At 50.0% G+C, this 23,258-nt stretch overlaps 1 long non-coding RNA gene across 2 annotated transcripts in view; it reads right to left on the bottom strand.

Annotated features, from left to right (window-relative positions):
- Positions 1-23,258, bottom strand: part of LOC113611955 (uncharacterized) — a 165,394-nt gene that overhangs the window by 72,014 nt on the left and 70,122 nt on the right. For both annotated transcript variants that reach the window (XR_003429665.1, XR_003429664.1), the window contains exon 2: positions 5,069-5,238. This is a non-coding gene — a long non-coding RNA (uncharacterized LOC113611955). The remainder of the gene's footprint in view (positions 1-5,068; positions 5,239-23,258) is intronic.

The following is a 23,258-nucleotide window of genomic DNA, read 5'->3' as shown; positions in this document are numbered from 1 at the left end:
TTAAACAACAGAAATGTATTTTCTCACGGTTCTGGAGGCTGGAAGTCCAAGATCAAGGTGTCGGCAGGGCTGGTTTCTTCCAAGGCCTCTCCTGGTGGTTTGTACGTGGCCACTTTATCCCTGTGTTGTCAAATAGGCTTCTCTCTATATGTGTCCTAATCTCCTCTTCTTATAGGGACAACACCAGTCAGACTGGGTTAGGGCCCATCCACGTGACCTCATTTAACTAAATTACCTCTTTAATGGCCCTATTTCCAAATACAGTCATCTTCTGAGATAACGGTGGTTAGGGCTCCAATGTGTGGATTGGGGGAGGGACACGATGCAGCCCATAACAAGGCCCAAGCCATAGGTCCTCAGAAGGCAGACGAGAGCCCCAGCTCGCCCTGCCCAAGCAGCTCAATGAGTGCGTCCAAGCCTCGTTCAGCTCTGAGTCATCGCGAGTGTCATCAAAGGCCCCAGGCCTCCTTCAGATCAGCCAAGTAAGTAGTCCCGGCAAAGGGAGCCAGAATCGTGGCAGGAGGACTTCAACCTTTAGTGGGAACGGGGGAAGCCCTCAGCATCTCTGGCTCAGGGTCCCCCCACCTCCCCATGCCACCTTAGTGGCGGCCCCTCAGGCTCAGAGCTGTACTTCATCTGCATGGTCTCAGCACCCACCAGCCCTGCTCTGATTAAAACCTTGCCTGCAATTTGCACTCTACTGTCTGGTGAATGCCTAATATCCACTGAGGTGGCCTCTATCCATGCTGAGCTGCCTCCCTGGGTGATTCAAAGGATCTCTGCCCGGACCAATTAGTTTGCTCCCTTGGGCACTCCAGCATGACCTGGATCATTCCTGGTCACCATCACTGACTGTGATTGGGGTGGGGGGAGGGAGAGAGCAGGCAGTTCCTGGTCCCGAGTGAAGCTTAAGCAGGAACCTGGCTCCCCAAGGAACTCACCAGACTCAGCTGGACTCATCTACTACTTTGATGAGTACCTACTGTGGGCCCATCTCTGTGCTAGGAACTTGACACATGACTCTCTCACGGCACTCTTGACAAGTGAGTATTATTATCCCCACTTTACACACAAAACAAGTGGGACTCGGCAATGTTAAGTGACTTATCCAAGGTCACACAGCTTGTTATGGCAGAGCCAGGATTCAAACTCCAGACTCTACAATGACACAGCCCTTAAAGTGCTTTTTCCGTTAGTTCATGCAGCCTCTTACCAGCCCCATTCCCACACAATCCCAGCTGGAAAGGAGTTAAGAAGCTATTGAGCCCGGTTCCTCTAGTTTGCAGAACATCATGGCACACACTGGAATGGCCACCCCAAATCATTCACAAAAAGATTTCCATCATCTTCGACCACAGAAGCTGGAAAAGCAGAATGCTTCTCTTCCCAGCTGCCCTTGCAGCTGGGCAGAGGACAGGTGGCCCAGTTCTGGCCTATGAGGTATCAACAAAACTCACAAGTTGGAGATTCCAGGGAAAAGAGAATATTTCCCCTTTAAAAACATCTTTGGCTTTTGCATTCCCCTTTCTTCCTGCCTGAAATACAGCTGCAATCCCTGGAAGTGCAGCAGCCATCTTGCAGCCATGAGGATAAAGGTCCCATGTTAAGGATGGCAAGTCAAGAAAATAGGAGATTGGGTCCTTGACAACATGGTGGAGCCATCATGCCGACCTGGATTTTTTTGTTGCAAGAGACAAAATCTTGGGACTTCTTTGGTTGCGCAGTGGTTAAGAATCTGCCTGCCAATGCAGGGGACACAGGTTCGAGCCCTGGTCCGGGAAGATCCCACATGCCGCGGAGCAACTAAGCCTGTGCGCTGTAACTACTGAGCCTGTGCTCTGGAGCTCGCAAGGCACAATTACTGAGCCCATGTGCCACAACTACTGAAGCCCGCGCGCCTAGAGCCCGTGCTCCGCAACAAGAGAAGCCACCGCAGTGAGAAGCCTGTGCACCGCAGCGAAGAGTAGCCCCCGCTAGCTACAACTAGAGAAAGCCCTCACGCAGCAACGAAGACCCAACGCAGCCCAAAATAAATAAATAATTTTTTTTTAAAAAAAGACAAAACCTTTATCCTGTGTGCCACTGATAGCCAGGTTTTCTGTTACCTGCTGCAAATTCAATCCTAACTGATACAAGCATCCAGATGTCATCCCTGGGCCTGTGCTCCTCCTGCAAGGACAGTTTTGCCAGATACAGAATCCTTGGTTGATGGTTTTTTTTTTCTTTCACCACTTTGAATATGCCATCTCACTGCCTTCTGGTTTCTATGGTTTTGATGTGAAATCAGCTGTTAATCTCTTAGTTAGCTCGAGCTGCTAAACAAAATACCATAGACTGGGTGGCTGAAGCAGACATTTCTCACAGTTCCAGAAGCTGGAAGTCTGAGATCAGGGTACCACCATGGTGGGTTCTGGTGAGAACCCTCTTCCTGGTTTCCTGACATGGAAGGGAGAGAGGGAGAGAGGGAGAGAGGGAGAGGGGGGAGAGGGGGAGAGGGGGAGAGGGGGAGAGGGGGCGAGGGGGGGAGGGGGGGGGGGCGGGAGGGGGGGGGGGAGGGGGGGGGAGAGGGAGGGGGGGAGGGGGGGAGGGAGGGAAGGAGGGATGGGGCTCTCTTGTGTCTCTTCTAAGGGCAGTAATCCTACCATGAAGGCTCCATCTTCATGACTACCTCCCAAAGGCCCCATTTCCAGATGTCATCACATTGGGGATTAGGGTTTCAACAGATGAATTTGGCGGGAAACAGATACACAGTCCATAACACTTAGAATCTCAGAGACTAAAGAAGCCCCGAACAAGCATCCCAGATGTCAGAGTAGTGGGGTCCTCTATCCTGGCCCCATCCCCACCATGCATTTCACAGAGAATTTAGAGTGTGAACACTAAGTGAGACCTCTAACAGTCCCTGCATTTACCCCACACAAGTCCCTTTTGCTGAAGTGGTTGAGTGGTTGAGGGCTGAATACCCTGTAGCTCTGGTCTTCAGGGAGATCCCTCTGCCCTTGTGGAGTGTGTCCTAGTGTGGAAGTCATCATGTTAGAGAAGGATGTCCAGGGGAAGGAGAGCCCCCATCAACAGGAGGATGTCTAGAATGGTGGACACCAGGTCACCCGAGGGCTGGCTAGTGGAACATGGAATATTTAACCTGGAGAAGAGAAGACTCTAGAGGATTAGGATGGTCTGTTTTCAAACCTCTGAAGAGCTATTCTGCAGAAGAGGAAAGGAAGGAGTAGACGCTTTCTTCTCTGAGAGGTACAAAAGGACAGGATGAGGCCCAATGGGCAGAGGGACCAGGGAAACTGGTTTGCGTTCAATCACAGAAAGATCTTTGTTAACAATCAGAGCCAGTCCCAAATGGGCTGGGCTAGGAGACGTTCCAGAGAGGCAGTGGCCATTTGTCTAGGCAATTTTAGAGCTAATTCAGGCATCCACTCAAGGGAAAATAAAAGGACCCCACAAAGTGCTCCTCAGTGAGGAAATTCTATGATTCTGTGAATCAGACTACACATAAGAGATACCACATGGCATGCAGAGGAAAGAAGGCAGAATTTAGAGTCAGAAAAATCTGATTGAAAAGCTGATTTCTCCCCTTGATGGCAAAGTCACTGTAGCAGAAACAACTAGTTATCCCCCAATACGTGTTCTCCCTCTTTTCATAGACATAGAAGCCGCAATTTTCACCTGGGCACATGATCATCTGGAACAAAGACTACATTTCCCAGCCTTCTTTGCAGTTGGGTACGGCCATGTTACTACGTTATAGAGTGAAAGTAGAAGTGGTGAGTGCCACTTTGGGGACATGTACTTAAAGGGAAGGGGCATGTTTCTCTTTCCCCCTTTTTATGCTTCACCCATTCTTCCATTCTGCTGCCTGGAATGCAAATGTGATGGCTGGAGCTGGAGCTGCCATCTTGGATCATGTAGGTGAGGACCACATGCTAGGTTTGGCAGAACAAAGGATGAATCTTTAGTCCCTATGATTTTGCGAAACAGAGCTGCCTACCCCCAGACTCTAATGGGAAAGAAGAGTAAACTTTCATTTTGTTTAAGCCACAGCTGTTTTGAGTCTCTGTACCGAATCTCACCTAAAACAGGTGTCTACTCTGGGGCAAAGTCTTTTGGGCCCTCTGAGGCTCACTGCGTAACCTCATCTGTATAAAGGGAATCATAATGTTCACTCCACAGATCTCACAATATGCTTGGGCAGGGGAATGAGATGATGTTTGTGAAAGCTCTATGAAAATTATTCAGCATGGGCACCAGGAAAGGCATGGTGTGGGGTGGGGCTCGGTTGGGGAAGGAAAGTTGTACCAAAGAAATATAAATGCTTTCCCCCTTCTACAGTGCTTCCTAAAGATTCTGAGTTTCCTGTCTCCATAGATCTTGGAGGGTCTGATCTTTGGTAGGAGAGGAAGGAGGGTGCATGAAGAGATTTCCAAGTCCCTGAAAGCCTTCACAGTCCGTGATTATCTGCCCTTAATGCAATATTGGCCAGATCTTTGTGGCAAGGAAGTCGGAGCAGTTTTTAGTTCACAACCAACAAAAGTTGGGGGTTCCTTTATGAACTGTTTACTTGTGGGCAAAGCTGTTCTCTTGGGGGTCAGTGGCAGGAGCCCACATGGTAGAGGTAGAATGCAGCCCACTTACTTTACCTTGGGGAGAGGAAAGGCAGCTCTTGCTAGAGCATCTGCAAAAGCATGGGGGATATATAGCAGCAACTGCATCATCAAAACTGCCGAACAGAGACCACACACTGACCAGAGGGGGCAACACATCAGTGCCTGCAGATTGTGAAACAGTTCGGCATTCCCTGTCAACCTTGCTGGAGACTGTACGTTCGCCTCCCCGCCTTGGTGAACAGGGCACTTGTCGCAAAGGGCTCCTACAGAAATTCCCCATTGACATGAGGCTCCACCTCAGGAGAGTTCAAGGCCCCTGCAGGCTGAACATTCACCTGGGTTGGGGCCCATCTTCTGGTGCTCAGAAGCCCAATATGTTCCCAGGTCATAAGGGTTTTTTGAGCTCTGGCCCAGGCAGGTCAAAAGCCAAAGAAACCAGACGTATCACTTACGGCGATGCTGAGCTCGGATGTGCCCCCCCCCTCCAACCTGCGAGTGTCAGGGGCTCATCTTGACTTCCTTCTTATCCCCTCAGGCTGGAACAGTCCCGGACTCACAGAAAGTCTTCTGACAGCTGTTGAATTGAATTCAACGTCCAGAGAGTCTGGAAATGGGTGGGAATCTGAGCAGAACAGAATAGGAAAGTTAGTTAGCAACGTGAGATGAAGCCAAGGGGGTGCTGCCCGAGCCCCGACCTTCTGATTCGCCCTCCTCCATCCATCCTTACTCCATTAGTTGGCGGCTTGCAGGGGGTGGAGCTGATTATAACCTAGGAAGGGAAGGTCTCCCCTCCATTCAGAGCAGGGAGGCGGCAGGCACAGGAGCCAGAGGACTTTTCCTCAACCAAGTGACAAGGCCAAGTGCAAAACAGTCCTTGGGAGACAAGGGGCTGGGGCTCGAGCAAGCAGAACCCAGGAGTGCTTGTCAGCACCCAGGGCGGATTCCTGGCCTGGAATCAGGAGCAGATGGAAGGGGAGAGGAGGGGAGGATGTCTCTTGAGGACCAAAGCCCTGGGCCGACAGGCCACAGTCTGAGCTTGCATCAAGATGAGTGAGGGGCCTCAGCTCCCTGCCTGATCTGCAGACTGCGGCTGGCAGAGGCTGTCCAGGCAGTTCAAGTCCACAAACGTTTCAGAAGCCCTGACTCTCTGGCCCTGACCCAGCTCAGGTCTGAGGTCTGAAGTCTGTCACCACGGGGCCTGTTAAGCTGTGGCCAGGAGGACCAGCTGGCCTGGTCACACCGCTGGAAGGGCCACACGGGGTGTAGCAGATGCTGGTGGTACCCCACCCTTATCCCGTTGGCGTTGATCATTCCGGTCCGTGCCAACCGCCACGGAGTGGCGCCTGCCATTCGCTTGCTCTCCTCAAAGGGCTTTCCCTGGCTGGTGAGTGGGGCAGGCTGTGAGCACAGGGAGTACAGTCTCCCAGGGGCAGCCCTCGGCCTAGGACAAACAGGTGTGGGTGGAGAATCACCCCAGTTTCCTTGCCCTTCAGTTGGGACAGTTCTGAGAGGGGTGCTGCCCACTGTGTCCCAGACGTCCCCATGGGGATTTAAGCCCAGTTGCCCACAGTGAGACCTGCCCCATAATACATACACCCTGTACTGGCTTCCCTCCCTTTTTGCGGTACGCGGGCCTCTCACTGTTGTGGCCTTTCCCATTGCGGAGCGCAGGCTCCGGACGCGCAGGCTCAGCAGCCATGGCTCACGGGCCCAGCCGCTCCGCGGCATGTGGGATCCTCCCGGACCGGGGCACCAACCCGTGTCCCCTGCATCGGCAGGCAGACTCTCAACCACTGCGCCACCAGGGAAGCCCCCCCTCCGTGTCTTGATTGCCCAGTGTCCAAGTCATTGTCCTTGTCCTGCTGTCTGCTTCTGGGGCCAGGCACCTGAGACACAGGATTAGTAGATGGGTGTGGCTGAAAATTTCCAGACAGGCACAGATTATGATCATGACAGGGGACAAATCAGCACCCAGGCCCCGGAAGGCTGCGGAAGGAGGCTGAGGTTCCAGCCTTGATAAAGAACTGTGGTCCCGGGCCAGCGCCAGGGAAACCCATGAAGGAACCCCCATCCCCCAAAGACTCTGAGCTGCCGAGGTAGGGCCCCAATCGGCCCTACTCCCCCCTATTGGCCCCCAGCTCAATGGCTAGCACAACACAGGTGCTCAAGAAACGGAACTGAATTGGAAATGGAAATGGACTTGCGACCGATTCCATTCCCTTCCACTCCCCCATCAGACCACTGTCTCTCCTGGTTGCCCCCTCCTCCCTCCATTTATTCAAATATTCACACGTTCATAAATATATACAAATACGTATGAGAGGCACTAAGCTAGGTCCAGCTTCTTCTGTTTCTTCGCCTATATTTTGGGGAAGCCCGCCATTCTTGGTGGTTTGGTAGCTGCTAATTATCTGTGTTTTAAAAAGAACTGTGGAAGGTAGAAAATTTCTTCAAAGAAATGGCTTTCTAATGCTGAGTGGACAATGGCAGTTGTCGATATTTTGAAGAAGGGCAAAGAGGCCCTTAAATCATGCCCCTTACATGGAGTCATCAGCTCTGCCTGTAGCTTATGGGCGGGGATGTGACATGCAGACCTCACCCTCCACACCAACACACAGATACAACTGGACTTGGTTTTCCACACTCAGGACCACAGACGCCCTTATAAAGGATCATACATGTGAAGGCACACATATGAGCATCGAGGCCCCCACGAGCCCACTGTGTGCACCTATGAGGTGGTCTCTCCTCCCTGCCCCTGCCCAGCACCGAGACTGGTTCCCACTGAAAATGCAGCTGCTGGGTGGTTGACAGGCCAGCCAGTAGTTTCATTCAGTTGGAATCTGAGATGCCATTACCATGGCGACCACAGCCCCTCACATCTCTGTTATCTTCCGTACTCTAGGGAGTTGAGTGTTATACCTGGTAGACTTTCCTTCGGGAAGCCATTCCTTCCTTCAGGAGTGGCTTTTAATTTTTCCCCAGGGCCTTGCTTCTTTGAAGCAAGTTGACTTTACACCTCCCTCTGGCTCTCCCTCTGCTAATGGTGAGGGAGGTTTTAGGGGCAGTTGTACTTTAATCAAGATTTTGGTCTCCTGGAACCTTTCAGCTACTCTCCCGGGGTGTCTGATGTCATGCTTAGCCAAAGGGAGTAAGAAGTCCACCTTGTTCTCCACCAATCACCCTGGAGTTAGGGATATGGTCGCAGAATCTTCCAACTGGAAGGCTGTAGCACTCAGTAGGGTATCCCGCTTGGATTCCCGCTCCCCTGCAAGACAGAGAGACTCATTCCTCCAGCTGACAGCTCTCGACTAAATCCCCCTCCAGGAATTGCCCTCAGCCCAAGAGAACTGCCTCACTCAAAGTCACACTCCCCTTCCCTGGGGGCAGACCACATTCAATGACTGGTTGATTGGGGGTACAAAGGCTCAACCCCCTCGCCTCCAATTCGTGACAACTCTGAAGGATCACACCAGTTCCAAGGCTCCCAGGGGATCATGGGAGGCCTCTGTCGTGACTGTATCACAGTTCGGGCCCTCCTCCGCCCAATCCTGCTTCCCTCACTCTCTTAGATTTTGACCCTAAAGGGAGTCCCCGAGAAATAGCCTACACACACATCACATTAGAGCCTGTTTCCAGGCAACCCAACCCAAGACAAAGGGTCTGGAGCACACCTAACACAGTCCTCTCTTTGACAGACGAGGAAACTGAGGCCCATGGAGGGGCTGGGGACTCTTAGGGTCATTTGGGGAGTTAATATAAAATTTAGTTCCCAGATCCAGACTCTCAGCATTGGAACAGAACTTAAAGGTCCCCTGATCAAGGCAGAAAAATGGAATCAAGAAGCTATGGATGTAGTCCCACTTGTTTATTTTTGCTTTTGTTGCTTTTGCTTTTGGTGTCAGATTCAAAAAATCATTGCCAAGGGCTTCCCTGGTGGCGCAGTGGTTGAGAGTTCGTGCCCCGGTCCGGGAGGATCCCACATGCCGCCGAGCGGCTGGGCCCGTGAGCCATGGCCACTGAGCCTGCGCGTCCGGAGCCTGTGCTCCGCAACGGGAGAGGCCACAAGAGGTCCGCGTACCGCCAAAAAAAAAAAAAGAAGCTATGGAGTAATTTTCACAGCACTGATAGCAGTGGTGATGGAGTTAAAGAACCGGAACCAGACCCGAGAGGCCACTGCCACGTTGCCCTGCTGCCCTGGCAACTCAGTCTTGCTGCAGTGAAAACTCCACCAGTGAAAAGATTCCTATGGCCCCTACTTCTAGGTGTCAGTCTCCAAAGAAAAGTCAGCATAGGTGCCTAGATTGGGTGCCCATGCCCCGGTTCAAGGAAGGATGGAGAAGTGGGGACCTGGCAGGACTGGTCAGTGGTTCTCAACCCTGTCTGCATATTAAAAGCACCCAGGAGTTTTAAGAGATTCTGATGCCCAGGCCGTACCTCAGACCAATTAAATCAGGATTTCTGGAGATAGGACCTAGACAGTGGTATTTTGTTTTAAAGCTCTCTGGGTGGTTCTGATCAAAAGTTGAGAACCTCTGCTACAGGGGAAACCAACGATGAAAAGACTGGAGGATCTCTCCTATTAGTTCCTTGTGGTATCATGTAGGGTTTGATCAAGGAAGCAGAACCACTGAGTGATACAGAATAAGGGATTTATTGTGGGAGCTGATTAAGCTGCCCATGTAAGACCATTGACTAGTCTGGTGGAGGGTCTGAATGCAGCAAGGCCAGTAGTGGGGATGAAAAGATGGACATGGTGGTAGTTATATATTGCTGTGTAACAAATGACATCAAAATTCTGTTACTTGAAACAACGAACACTTATTATCTCAGTCTCTGAGGGCCAGGACTCTGGGAGTGGCTTAGCAGAATGGTTCTGGCTCAGGGTCTCTTCACGGGGTTGCAGTCAAGGTGTCAGTCGGAGTCTGTGGTCATCTGAAAGCTTGACTGGGGCATGGCTCACTCACAGGCCCTTTTACCACATGGGCCTCTCCATAGGGCTACTCCTGACATGGCAGCTGGCTTTCTCCAAATCAAGAGATCTCAGAGAAGAAGAGAAGAGGGTGGGAGGGAGGAAGAGAGAGACTAAAACAGAAGGTGCAGTGTCTTTTATAACCTAATTCGTAAGTGACATGCCATCACTTCTGCCACACTCGTATTGGTGACACAGACCAAACCAGGACAATGTGGAAGGGATGGCTCAAGGGTGTGAATGCCTGGAGGCGAGATTCATTGGGGGCCATCCTGGAGGATGGTGTGAGGCCGTGCAAAGGTAAGCCGGCACCCACCGTGGCAGCCAGAATCCACATTTCGCAGCCTCTAACCTCCACGGTACGAGTCACCTGCAGGAAAAGCTGGCACTGTCAGCCACAACTGCACGGGCACTTGGTCCAGGATCTGGAGAAACCAAAGGCAAAGATCCAGCCAGAGCTGAAGAACCTGAGGGCCTGGCTGTGCCCTGGGGCCAAAAAGGTGAGCCAGCAGATCAGCAACAACACGGGAGAGCTCCCATGCACCTGGCTCACACCGAATCCGCAGAGTGTAAAAGTGGCCGCCGTTTCACCTCAGCCTTCCAAATCTCATGCAAATTTCTCCTGCGGCAAACCCCAAGGTGGAACCGTGGAACTGGGCAGCGAAGGGGATTTTGGGAAATGTAGTTCCAGCCTAACTAGGTGGCCACAGCATAAAGGCACCACGGGGCTGGAATGTGTGTTGGGGGATGGGTGCAGCCACCAAAAGGGGTGCTCATAATGAGAAGGAGGCGCAGAGACGGCCACGGGTGAGCCGGAATCTGACAGTGAGCAACACAGAGACCTCAGTCTTCCCAGAACCTCAGGGAAATCCTCCCCAATTCCCTCTCCAGGCTCATTACAGACCCACTCTGGATTAAGCCTCTTTCATTCTCTGGGAGGGAAGGAGAGACGGAGGAATGACAGATGGATGATTTGAAAGCTGATTCCAAATCAGCTGGGGTGGACAATAATTTCTCCCCACTTCACATCAATACCTTTGGGCAGACAGAGGAAAATCACGCTTCAATGATCTGGGGGCATCTCATATCACAGCCACTCATACTGTTAGCCTGATGACTTCAAAATGTCTCGCTCTAATGTTCCCTGTGCGGTGGCAAAATGGCATAAAAGACGGCACATAGGACAAGCCCAGTCTGTCATTTCAGAAAACCCCAAATATTTCCCTTACTGGCCTACTCGTGCCTGAAATTCCCACATCAAAGAATTAGCCCTCTAGCCAAAAGCTTACATTTGCTTTAATGTGCAACGATCTCTAAGAGGGGTCATGTTTGAAGCCATTGTTGGTCATTTATATTCCTTAATGCAAATGAAATTTGGAGAGGCAGGTGACATAGGGGACAAGTAAGGGAGCACTAGACACTTGGCGGGGAAAGATAAACAAGAATGGTGAGTCCTGAAAAGCTATAATCCTATATGTTCCCCAAATCCTGTAGCAGTTTCTTCTTTCTGGAGTCACAGAAAGACTACATTTCCCAGACTCCCTTGAAGTGAGACTGAGGTCATATGATGGGGTTCTAGCCAATGAGATAAGTGGAAATAATGTAAGTCATTCCTCCCAGATCCACCAGAAAGAAAAACAGAGAGATCTACCCAGTGGGGAGACTCCTTTGGCCTCACTCATGTTTATGGTGCGTGTGAACACACACTCGTGAAGGCGTGGAAGCCAGCCCTTCAGGCTTCTATTCCCCGTTATAGACCACCACTGTTCTAACTGCCCCTTTCGACTCTCTATCAGACTCTGAGGAGGATACCTCACTGTCCATCCTTGGACATTATGAGCTGGTGAAGTGTGCTCCTTGGTCTGAAGAAACGATGCTCGGATGTCCAAATTGGTGCGCTATCTTGTGTTCGGGTTCTTTCCTGACACCCTGAGCATTTGCATCTACCGCCGGGTATGCACAGCCCAGGCCAGAGTCAGCATCGTGCCTGTCAGGACCCGTTTGGAGCCCCCAGCGCTTCCAGCCTCAGCCTCACTTGCCAGCTATGGTCAAGGCCTTCCCACCAGAATCTGCCACGCAGCCCTCCGCACTCTCTGTCTCTCTTGCTGACAGAACAGCTCTCATTGGCATCTTGGGCCTCTGAGGGAACAAGAAGACTTCATGGAGATCCAGAGCATCTCTGTGTTGCTGCAGCGTCCCCATGTCCACTCATCTCACAGACCCGGGTGGCCACCTCCAGCGAGCACACAGGGATGAATATCTGCTTGTTGATTCCAGTCACCGCCCAAACCTGGAAGGGGGTTCTTCCGACAAGCATCGACACGTCCTCCTTTAATGCGCCCCTCAAATTCCCATAGTGATTTCCATATGGGCATCCCTTTAATAGGCCAGGTTTCCATTGCCCTCTGTCTGACTGTATGGCCAGGCCATTGGCTGCTGCCCATGAGTCAGTAAAAACCCAAACACAGGGGCTTTACCACTGCTCAATTCTTCCATCACTGCTAGGAAATCAGCATGCAATTCAGCCCACCAAGCTGATTTGTTTTTACCTTCCTCGATCGAGGACGTTGTCCATTTACTGCGGAACTGCTGTCCACAAACCAAGCAGCTCTTTCTCTGTCAGTCAAGAGCTGTTTACAGGGCACTGTCCAAGTGATGATAGAACCCAGCAGCTCCTCACACAGTTCCAGAGTCAATCCTAAGAGAAGAGAGGCTTCCTGCTCCTATCTCCTCCTTGCATTCTCCCAATAACAACATCCTGTGTGACCCATTTCCATATTGTTCTGGAACTCTTCTGGGCACTCCATCCCCGTTAGAGTGTTTCTGACACGACCCGAGACATTGTGGGTATTTCCGGTTTCAAGATCATTTTATATCCTTCAGTCATAGGGGTAGCTTCAATTAATGCCTGATGGCGAGGTAGTAAATAGCCCTCAGACGGGAATTCTCTAGTTCCAAGTCCCTGCTGTTGCCGGGAGTGCTCACGCACCCTTGCCGTAAGTCCCAGTCTACATTCCACTTAGGGCTATGGCACAGAGGATTTGTCCCCACTGGCACTCCAGCTTCTATCCCACGCTGTGTGGGCTCAGGCAGTCTTACTGGTTCCCATTTAGCAGGTGCCGTTAATATTGCTCGAGGAGTGGAGTCACGTGCCTTCTGTTCTACAATCCTCAGTGGGGGGAACATTCCCCAGTCAGATACAATGTCCGTCCCCATGACACAATCAGGTAAGAGAGACACCACCACTTCACATAAAGCCTGTTCCAAAATACCAATTCTCCCACAAACATTTACCTTAATTCCATCATCAATTATGTTCCTCAGTGTAGCCTCTCTTAGGACTTCATCTACAGGTTTGGAGTTCACAGCACTAGGGAGGGGAAGTGTTCCCCAGCCAGACATAATAGCCATTCCCACAAAACATTCAACTTCTTTACATAACATCAGCTTAGACATTCCAACTTTCATCATCTTAGCCACCCTTACATTTCTATATCCTCTCAATCTGGCTGTAGCTCGAGTGAGGTCTTCATCAACGGGTCCATGGGATTCCCGTATTGAGGGTCCTATAAACCTCTTCTCCACCCCTGACTCTTGTGCAAAAGGCTTCGGGTACCCAGTGAGCAGTCGAAATAAGGGACCCTGGCCCTTTTGTCAATCCTTATCTTTTTTTTTTTTTTCTTTATTTTGTGGTACGCGGGCCTCTTGCTGTTGTGGCCTCTCCCGTTGAGGAGCACAGGCTCCGGACGCGCAGGCTCAGCGGCCATGGCTCACGGGCCCAGCCGCTCCGCGGCATGTGGGATCTTCCCGGACCGGGGCACGAACCCGTGTCCCCTGCATCGGCAGGCGGACTCTCAACCACTGCGTCACCAGGGAAGCCCTCAATAGTTTCTCGAGCTTGTCCTTCCCCTACTTTGATTCTCACCTTGGGAGACGGCTGTGAGGCTAGTGCCAAGCTCAGACTCACTGAAATCTGAGCTGGTCTAGCATCGAAGTCAGACCCAGCGCTCACTTTTACTTTTGCAACTACAGATAACAACAGCCAAGGGAATAGGATGTTTGGCCTTTTTCTTATTAGTTTGCACTTCCTTATGCATCCCGTGAACCAGCTTCCTTGGAGTTGGATCCATCTTTAGTAACTGATTGCAGCAGAACTGCTGCTCCAAAGCATGGGTAACCACGTGGCCACTTAGGAAGCAAAGGTTCCTCAACCTCCACCCTGTCATCCCTTTTCTTCCCAAACTACAGGTTTCTGTGAGCGAGGGCCGTTCTAGCAAATCCCACTTCCCTGACGCCAACACCAGCTTGGTGTCCTATAATTCAACTCATTTCTGACACTATGTACTCAGAGAGAACTTCAGATCCCACAGGTTAAGGGCTCAGTCCTGCAAAACTGTCCCCCTCCCCCGGCCCCAGCTTCAGACACCAGTCACAAGTCCAGGTTGTCACCTGTGCTTCTGACCAACTAGGTGTGGATTGGAGGTTCCCATGACCTCCTCCTCAGATTCGATTAATTTGCTAGAGCACCTCACAGAGTTTAGAGAAACATTTTACTTAACTAGATCATCAGTTTATTTTAAAAGGCTATAACTCAGGAACAGCCAGATGGAATTGGTGCATAGGGCAAGGTGTGGGGAAAGGACGCGGAGCTCCCATGCCCTCTCTGGGCTCACCACTCTCCCCACACCTCCACGTGTTCACCAACCTGGAAGCTCTTCAAACCCTGTCCTTTTTTTTTTTTTTTTTGGTTTTCATAGAGGCTTCATTACATAGGCATAATTGATTGAGTCATTGGCCAATGAGCATTGATTCAATCTCCAGCTCCTCTCCCATCCCCAGAGGTCAGGGAATGGGACTGCAAGTTCCAACCCTCTAATCCTTCCCTTGGTTCTCCTGGCAACCAGACCTCCTCCTTAGGTGCTTTCTCCAAGTCACTTCATTAACGTAACAAAAGACACCATTAGGGCTCCCAGCATCCAGGGAACTCCAAGGGTTTTAGGAGTTCTGTGCCAGAAGAGGGGACTACGATCAGATACACATTTCTTATTATAAATCAGAATATCACACAGGCAAAAAGGCCAGACTCTCCAACACAGCCGAGAAAATCAACGCGCTTGGTCCTCTGCATTCCAACTGAGTCCAGCCCTTCCAGAACTTAACTGTGTTTCCATGGAAAAAACCTGGACTCTTGAGTCAGACAGTCCTGTTTAAGTCCAGCTTCATCTCTTACCCACTGTGTTACATTAAATAAGTTACTTAACCTCTCTGAGTCTCACAGTGCCAAGTGGAACTAACAATACCCACTCAAAGGGCCCTGGAAGAATTAAATGAGATCAGGAGTGTTAGGGAGCTGTTCACTGAAACCACCCGCCTTGGCCAGGCACGACAATAACCGCTTGTCTGAGTTGTCTCACAACAAGAGGTCCCGATAAAGAACGTGGTGCTGGGACTTCCCTGGTGGCACAGTGGTTAAGAATCCACCTGCCAATGCAGGGGACACGAGTTCGAGCCCTGGTCCGGGAAGATCCCACATGCCGCGGAGCAACTAAGCCCGTGCGCCACAACTACTGAGCCTGCGCTCTAGAGCCCGCGAGCCACAACTACTGAAGCTTGTGCGCCACAACTACTGAAGTCCGCGCGCCTAGAGCCCGTGCTCCGCAGCAAGAGAAGCCACTGCAATGAGAAACCCGCGCAGCGCAACAAAAAGCAGCCCCCGCTCGCCGCAACTAGAGAAAGCCCGCGCATAGCAACAAAGACCCAACACAGCCAAAAATAAATAAATAAATTTATTTTAAAAAAAAAAAGAACGCGGCGCTGCTGCTGAAAACTAACCGGGAGAATTCAGGAAGGGTTGAAAGGAGGGAGGAGACGCCAGTCCATAGTATGTCTTGTAAAACTAACCCAGAAGAATTAGGGAGGGGCCTAAAGAAGGAGGGAGGAGACGCCAGCCCATATGTCCTGCCAACGTCCCAGAAACTCTCACAATGGAATCCATCTTGGCTGAGAGATGCCGGTACCACCGGGAAGGACCCTGAGTCAAACCAAGCAAGATGATTGGCCAGAGACAACCCGGAGAGCTAACATCACCACCATAAAACCTGAGACTGCAAGCCACGTGGCAGAGCAGTTCTCCTGGGTTTCTTCACCCCCACTGCTCTCCTCCCAGGCGCCCCTTCCCAAAAGTCGTTTACTTTGTCAGCACGTGTGTCTCCTTGGACGATTCATTTCCGAGTGTTAGACAAGAGCCCACTCTCGGGCCCTGGAAGGGGTCCCCCTTCCTGCAACAGGAGCATCAGGCACAGAGCAGGTGGTCTCTTCCCATCCCCTCCTACTGCACAAGATTCCTGGAGCACCGCCCTGTTATCTCACCACCAACCAATCAGAAGAAAGTCACACACCCTGCAGCCTTCCCCCCAGACTTTGCCTATAAAAGCTTTTCCCTGAAAACCACTGGGGAGTTCATGTTCTTCTTGAGCACAAGGCACCCATTCTCCTAGCTCGGTCCGGCCATAAATCTTCTGCTCCGAACTGACATTTTGGTTTGTTCGGCCTCACTGTGCGTTAGGCACAGGAACTTGCGTTCGGAACACTACCACCACGTATACGCAGAGAGGGTCTCACACTGTTTGAAGTACAGCTGACCGCTGAACAACACAAGTGGGAATTGCGCGGGTCCGCTTATTCGCAGATTTTATTCTATAGTAAATACTACAGCACTAAACGATCCGCAGTTGGTTGAATCCACAGAGGCGGAACCCGTGTATATGGAAAGCCGGCTATAGAGTTATACGTGGATTTTTCGACTGCAGGGAGGGCTGGCGCCCCTCACCCCTGCCTTGTTCAAGGGTCAACTGTATTCTGTGCTATAGCGGCTGTGGGAAGTGGAATAATGCCCCCTTCAGAAAAAAAAAAAGATGTCAGTGTCCTAATCCCTGGAATGTTACCTTATATGGGAAAAAAGGACTTTGCAGGTGTGATTAAAGTAAAGATCTTGAGGTGGGGAGATTATCTTGGATGCATCTGAAAAGCTATCACAAGTGTCCTTACAAAAGGGAGGCGGAGAGAGAGTACAGAAGACAGGAGAAGGCCACGTGATCACAGAGGCAGAGACTGGAGTGATGCTGGCACGAGCCAAGGAAAGCTGGCAGCCACCAGCAGCTGGAAGAGGCAAGGAACAGATTCTCCCATGGAACCTCCAAACGGAGAGCGGCCCTGCTGACACCTTGATCTCAGCCCAGTGATTCTGATTTGCGACTTCTGGCCTCCAGAACTGTGAGCTACCAAGTTTGTGGTAATTGATTTAAGCCACCAAATTTGTTACATCAGCCACAGGAAACGAACACAGTGGTCAACCAAGTCTTTGACCCAAAGAGAGAGTTATGGAAGGAAAGGCCTGGGTTACAAGCCCAGGCTCTGAAGAGCCAGCCCTTGGTCTCTTGGGTGAGGGCTGCAGAAACCAAGGTCCCTCTAGCTGGGGTTGTCCTGGGGGGTCTTGTTGACAACCACCCACATTGGCTCCAAGTCTTGCCTCCCACAGGAGGGGAAGGGAGTGAAATTAGCATCATTTCCTTCTCTGCTTCTGGCCCAAACTCCCCTCACCAGGGAGGGCAGGGATCCCCTACGCCTGAGGCCCTGGAGTCAAATACCTGAAAATGATCTTCCAGACAAGTCCCTGGCTGCATCAAGGGCACCCAGGGGAGGACAGAGCTTGCACGAGTCAAGCACGTGGTGTCACTGCACACAGTAGCTTCCAGCCTGGGGCTAATAGCCTTAACCCACTTCTCAAGGCTGCTAGGAGAGGTAAGGGTTGTTAAGGGTGCTAATGCCATGGAAAGGCTCGGCTTGCACCAAATGATCTACTGATGGTTTCGGCCTGGAAAAAAGCAGTCATGTTGAAGACTGATTACATTGCTAGATGTATATTCAACATGGGTGCTGGAAGGTATCACAGCAGCTTCACAGACCACAAGTTTTCAGTTTTCAGTGCAACCAGATCCTCCGATGTGGCACCTCCCTGCTTTGCAACCTCATTCCCTTCTAGTGAGTTTCTGTGGCTGCCAGGTGTAACCTCCACAGTCCATGCCCCCGACCTCCCCAGAACCCCAGAGTGCTCCAGACTGCCCATGAGCAGAGGCCTGGGCCATGTGGACACTCAGAGTTGACTCTGTTGACTGCTAGGCAAATGAGACTTAAATTTATAAAGGGAGATGGCGGGGGGTGGGCACTAACCCCTCCCAGGCATATGCCAGCTAAGAAAGAAGTCAATCTCAGTCCGAGGGCCTAGGAGTAAAGCAAGACATTATTCATTTCCCCTCCATGGCAGAGACAGCTAGCTCATCACCAAACCAATTTCTCTTTTCTTTTGGACACACAGCTAGACTACATTTCCCAGTCTCCCTTGCAGCTGGGTGTGGCCATGAGACTGTTCTGGCCAACAGAAAGCAGGCAGAAGTGACGAGTGGTCTGGCTCCTACAAGCCTGCCGTCCTCCACTCTCTCTCTTCCCCTCCCGATCAGTTGGATGTCAATCTTCAGGGCAACCTCGGAAATAGGAAAGAGGGCCAACTGTCCTGGTTTGCCAGAAACTGTCCCAGTTTGGGCACTGAAAATCTGCACCCCAGGAAACCCCTCATTCCCAGACAATGATTGGTCACCCTACTTGAAAGACACATATGGAACTTGGCAGAAGGCTCCATCAGCCTGGGTCCCTGCATGACTGCATGGAGCAGAGCACCCCCCGCCCAATCTCCCATTCCCACCAATCAGCAATATGTGTTTTGGACTTCATGTGAGTGAAAAATAAACTGGGATTTGCTCCTTGAAGTGTCACCACCACTAGTGTAAGCTTAACTCATACATCGTCAAATACTTTTGGAGAAACACAAAAATATCCTATGTCCCCTCAGCTATTTTAAGAAGACAGATACTAGTCATAAATAGAAAGACTATATATTATCTGGGAAGGTCCTGGCTTCCATCTGTTGTTTGGGCGTAATTATTAATAGCATCCCCCTTTACTCTCCAAAGTGTCCCTGTTTGCACAATATCTAACATGGTATAGATAATTTCCAGTGTGAATGCATGCCTAAGATGTTGCAGAAAAATTAATTGAATCCTGTTTTAAATGCAATTCTTTAAGAAAGAACTTTTCTGTAATAAAAGTAATTTGCCTCATAGCTAATACTCTAAATTCAACTCTCAGGGGGACTTCCCTGGTGGTCTAGGGGTTAAGAATCGGTCTTGCAATGCAGGGGACGCCGGTTCGATCCCTGGTCGGGGAACTAAGATCCCACATGCCATGGGGCAAAAGAGCCCACATACGACAACTACAGAACCCATGCGCTCTGGACCCCAGGCGCCACAACTAGAGAGAAGCCCGCACACCACAACGAAGAGCCCACGTGCTGAAACACACTGAAACTAAGACCCGATGCAGCCAAAAAATAAATAAATATTTTTTTTAAAAATGCAACTCTCAGGTTGCTGGATTTTCTCTGTTGGCCACACTGTGTACATTACCCAGAACCATCCTGAAATCTAGCTTTCTTACAGACTCTGTGTTTGGAAGATTGCTGTTCATCTTGTACTTTTGGTCTTTTCTACCAATACCAATTGATCAAAAATCACATCTATTGAGTGTTTCATCCATACAATGAAATATTATTCAGTGATAAAAAGAAATGAGCTATCAAGTCACAAAAAAGACATGGAGGAACCTTAAATGCATATTGCTAGGAGTGAAAGAACTCAGTCTAAAAAGGCTACATGTTGTATGATTCCAACTATATGACATTCTGGGAAAGACAAAACTATAGAGTAAAAAGATCTGTGGTTGAGCTGGTGGGAATGTAAATTGGTACAGCCATTATGGAGAATAGTATGGGGGTTCCTTAAAAAACTAAAGACAGAGCTACCATATGACCCTGCAATCCCACTCCTGGACATATGTCCAGAAAAGACAAAAACTCTAATTTGAAAAGATACATGCACACCAATATTCATAGCAGCACTATTTACCATAGCCAAGACGTGGAAACAACCCAAGTGCCCACCAAGAAATGAATGGATAAAGAAGATGTGGGATATATATACACCATATGGAGTAATATGGAATATTACTCAGCCATAAAAAAGAATGAAATATTGCCATTTACAGCAACATGGATGAACCTAGAGATTATGTGAAGTCAGACAGAGAAAGACAAATATATAATATCACTTATATGTGGAGTCAACAAAAATGATGCAAATGAACTTATTTATAGAACAGAAACAGACTCACAGACATAGAAAACAAACATGGTTACCAAAGGCAAAACAGCAGGTATAAGTTAGGAGTTTGGGATTAACAGACACACGCTACTATACATAAAAGAGACAAACAAGGATCTACTGTATAGCACAGGGAACTATACTTGATATCTTGTAATAACCTACAATGGAAAGAATCTGAAGAATATATATGTGTATATATACATATATAAAGGAATATATACATATATGTATAACTGAATCACTTTGCTGTACACCTGAAACTAACACAACATTGTAAATCAACTATAGTTCAATTAAAAATAACAAAAAATAAAAAAATCAGGGGTTGTGGGCAGGGAAGCAGGAAGGGATGAATGGATGGAGCACGGGGAGTGTTTAGGGCAGTGAAATTGTTCCATATGATACTGTAATGGTGGATACAAGACATTATGCATTTGGCAAAACCCATAGAATGTGAAACACCGAGAGTGAACCCTAAGGTAAATCAGGACTTCAGTAAATAATAATGGGCCAATATTGGCTCATCAGTTGTAATAAATGTACCACAACTAATGCAAGATGTTAATGACAGGGGAAGGGGGGGGAAGGGGGACATGGGAACTCTGTATTTTCTGTAAACCTAAAACTGCTCTAAAAAGTAATTTTTAAAAAAAACTTAAAAATAAGAAACCCAGTTATATCTGTTGAGTTCCCACAGAAGAGACATAGGATATGCGGCCTCCAGAAGGCCACTGTTGACCGCCTGAAGGGTCTCACTACAGTGGGCGACAGACTGCCTCCCAGCGTGGATCCCGGTGGACAGGTCACGTGTGAAGGTGCCAGTGCAGACATCTGAGGGAAATGTCCCCCGGGTGGTGGGACCAGGGCCTGGAAGGCCAAAGGGCAGGGGAACTGATGAGGTGGGTTTGCGGTTGAGGCTGCCACTCGCCATCGGCCTCCTCAGGGAGCCCGGCCAACCTCGAACCATCGAAACGGGAGGCCGCAGAGCCGCAGCTGGACACTGCTTGCCACGCAGTTAAGTGAGAACGAATCCAGAACAAATACTTGCGATATTTAGAGCTTTAGGATATGCCTATGTTTTATTCATCCACATTAGCATGGGGTCTGCAGGGCCCCAGAGTCTGAAGGAAATTAGAAAATCACAGAATGTCAGGACTAGAAGAGGCCTGGGGAGTGATCTGATCCAAGCCTTCTTTTGCTGGAGAGGAAATTGAGGCCCACAGAAGGAGGTGACCTGAGGTTACACTCCCGGCCATGTGTGTGTGTCTCTCTCTCTCCGCCCACCCCCCCTCCCTTCCCTTGCCTTCCTTTTAACACATCTGTGTGCTTACTTTGTACTATTTTCCGAGCAAGGTCAGGGAAGGTCAGGGATATACTGCCGGCTACCCTCACACCCTCTGGAGGTTGGGGACCATCTGAGGCCGCAAGGTCCGGCTAGGCCTTGGGAAATCACAGGCCCGCTCCTGGGATCGTTATAGGGCCCTGAAGCCTAGAGGGCAGGTGGATAAAAAAAAATAAATCACACTGTGGGTTCATAAGAATTTTAGTCAAAACTAGAAATGGAGTCCACGGCAACAGTGCAAACTTTCTTCCAAAATTCTCTCCCTCCAGATGCAGCAGCCCTCCCCCAACTTGCCTCTCCTCCAACGGCGAGGCTCTAGAAGGTAGCTGTCCTTCCTTCCGCAATTACAAGTGTCAGCACGATTCTCGGGTCCTGGATACTGAGTATGGCAGCCGACTCTGGGCAAGTCTGATAGAACCGGGGAAGTCTGATGTTGACTCCAGGCTTAACTGTGATGTGAGGGAGGTTGTGTAAAGGGCTAGACGCCCGTGGGACATCAGGTGAAGGGGATGCACAGATGGCTGAGCAAACAGGAGGGAGAGTGGGCCCAGGGCTAGGCATCTGGAGTCCTCCAGCAGCTGATAAGCCTGCCCAAGACAGCAGAGGTCCAGAGAAGGTGCCCAGGAGTCCGACAGTGAGACTGTGGGAGGAGGAAGAGGGCTCAGTGAAGGAGCCCTGGGGCCTTGGGGAGGAGCCTCTAGGTTGGCTCACTCCAACTCCACCCGGACTCTCCTCTAGCCAACCTGCCTCTACGCCAGGGTCCAGAAAGCTAAAGCCATGCCTTCCCAGATTCCCTCGCAGCTAGTGGCGACCATGGGATGCAGTGCTGGCCGATGAGACATGTGTAGAAGCCAGCTGGTGCAGGTACTTCTCCTGCCCTCCCTCCTTCTTTCTGTCTCGACTATGGATGTGACGGCTGCACCTGCAGAAGCCATCTTGGCACCATGAGGGGAAAGCAGAGAGAATTGCTCTGACATCTTTGAGCTGCTGAAACGACTAAATGCTAGCAACCAAGTCCCTTCAGAATTCTTATTACCCAAAGAAAACAGAATAAAATCACAAAGCTTCAAACATTTAAGCCACGATCTTTTGGGTTTTCCATTACTCAAGCAGAAGATAGTCAACAGTACTGAATGCTTTGGAGACGTGTGTCAGTAAGGACCCTTTATGTAACAGAAAAGACAACTCATGTTAACGTAAACCTTGAAGAGAGTTACTGGCTCACACAACTGGAAAGTAGTGCATGATTGGAATAGGCTTCAGGATAAGTTTAATCCAGCAGTTTAATGATATCACCAAGGACCTTGTTTCTCTTCATCTTTCCATGCCCACCCTTGAACCAATCACGGTGATAAAAGAGAGAGGATCAGGTTGAGTGGCTTCGGCCAATTGGACCCGCCCCTGGAGGGGTCATTCCCTCCCAGATCTCACGGTTGCTAGACAATGGAGGAAAAGGGGCCTGGGAAGGACAATCTAGGTGCTATTATGACGGGTGAATGGAAGCTAGGTGAGTAAGCAATGAGTATCTACAACAGCTATCTATTCTGGGAGACAGAGGATTGTGTGGAAGCCATTGGCCATGGCCATAAAAAGGTCATTAGCAACCTTCTGTTGGGAAAAGGCAACGCCAGTTGTGGTGAGCTGTGCCATTAGTGGAAGTGAGGAGGTGTAGACTCCTCTCTCAAGAAATCTGGGACTTCGAAGAAGAGAGAAATGACACTATCTGGTGTGAGGAGGCAGGGTTAAAGGAAGTCGGCCCGAGCTGACTTAGACAAGCACTTTATCAGCCCTGGAACCACTGAGGTCCCAGCTCACCTTCTCTTGGCACCATTAGCTAGAAACTATGCCAAGCTCTTTTTATATATCATTTCCACTGAAGTCTTACAACTGCTGTCCAAGGAAGATATTTGCATAATCTCTTCCCAAAAGGGGGAGGCTGAGATTAGGAGGAAGCAAAGTGACTAACCCAACTCAGCAAAAGGCTGAAGCCTGTGCTTTCTCCTGCAATCTGCCAGCCCATGGAGGCCACACCCTATGCCCTTTGGTCCCAGGGG

Source organism: Aethalodelphis obliquidens, unplaced genomic scaffold (assembly GCF_003676395.1).
Source record: "Aethalodelphis obliquidens isolate GAN/ISIS:26980383/991018 unplaced genomic scaffold, ASM367639v1 scaffold71, whole genome shotgun sequence".
Taxonomy (NCBI): Eukaryota; Metazoa; Chordata; class Mammalia; order Artiodactyla; family Delphinidae; genus Aethalodelphis; species Aethalodelphis obliquidens.
This window is presented reverse-complemented; position numbering and strand designations above follow the sequence as displayed.